Source organism: Microtus ochrogaster, chromosome 6 (assembly GCF_000317375.1).
Source record: "Microtus ochrogaster isolate Prairie Vole_2 chromosome 6, MicOch1.0, whole genome shotgun sequence".
Taxonomy (NCBI): domain Eukaryota; kingdom Metazoa; phylum Chordata; class Mammalia; order Rodentia; family Cricetidae; genus Microtus; species Microtus ochrogaster.
This window is the reverse complement of record NC_022013.1, coordinates 65,535,340-65,536,607: the sequence shown is the minus strand read 5'-3', so window position 1 is coordinate 65,536,607 and position 1,268 is coordinate 65,535,340. Positions and strand designations below refer to the sequence as shown.

At 40.4% G+C, this 1,268-nt stretch overlaps 1 protein-coding gene across 2 annotated transcripts in view; it reads left to right on the top strand.

Moving 5' to 3' along the window:
* Nek4 (NIMA related kinase 4) overlaps positions 1-1,268 on the top strand; it is a 52,908-nt gene that overhangs the window by 19,447 nt on the left and 32,193 nt on the right. The gene's annotated exons all lie outside the window — the stretch shown is intronic.

Genomic DNA, 1,268 nt, shown 5'->3' with positions numbered 1-1,268 from the left:
GAGAGAGAGAGAGAGAGAGAGAGAGAGAGAGAGAGAGAGAGAGAGATCAGATAGATATTTTCTGTATTCCTTTAATGCAGATGCCTCATTGTTTTTCTTGCCTAACTGCTCTGGCTACAACATACAGTATTATGTTGAGAGCAGGCAGTGGGAGCAGGCCTTCACTTTGTTTCTGATCTGGAAGGGAAGGCGTTTAGAGTTTGTCACTAAGTGTAATGTGGGATTTCCACACATGGCCTTACTGTCTTAATATCCTCTAGTCCTAGTTGGTTTTTCCACACCATGCAAGGGTATTGAGTTTTGTCAGAGGATTTTCTGCAACTATTGACATGATCATGTGCTTTTTTCTTCATTTTTAAACAGTTTCCCCACCAATACTAAGGTTTTCACCCCAGCCTTGTGCATGGTAGGCAGAGGCTCTTTCTCTGAACTGTGCGCCCAGACCTTGAGAAGCATTTCTTTAGTTCATCCATTCATTCGTTCGTCTATTTATTCATTTATTTTGGGGTGTGTGTAAGAGAGAAAGTGAGATGGGGGAAGGAAGGGAAGGAAAGAATTTGTAGGAGTGTGTTCTCTTTCTACCATGTAGGTTCCAGCGGGTCATACCCAGGACATCAGGCTTGGCAGTAAATGCCTTTATTAGCTGAGCCGTCTTGAAACTCCGTTATCTTAACAGCTCTTAAGCAGAATATCCAGTGTCCTGGCTTATATTTACAATGTTGTGACATAGCCATCATCACTGTCCTCAGAAATTCTTCCATTATATAAAACTGAAACTCCTTACTTGTTCAAGCTGTGACTATCACTCCATCTCTGTTTTCTATATCAATGAAGTTTTCTGCTTTAGACAGTCTATATAAATAGAATCATACTACACATACACATATATAAACATATTTAGTTTTTCTCTGTGTAGCTCTGGCTGTCCTGGAACTTGCTCTGTAAACCAGACTGACCTTGAATTCAGAGATCCACCTATCTCTACTTTCTGAGTGCTGGGATTAAAGGCATGCACCACCAGTGTGCAGCTGTATACAATATTATTTTTATCTGGCTTTTTCACTTAGCATTTTGTTTTATAGCATGTGTTAAAATGCCATCTCCTCCCTTTAAAGAGTTTGATGTGTCTGTATATGTTTGTGTGAGTACACGGCATGTGTGTGTGCTCACAGAAGCCGTCTCATGTATAGACCATGTTTATAGACCATCTCATGTATAGACCACGTTTATAGACCATCTCGTGTATAGACCACGTTTATAGACCATCT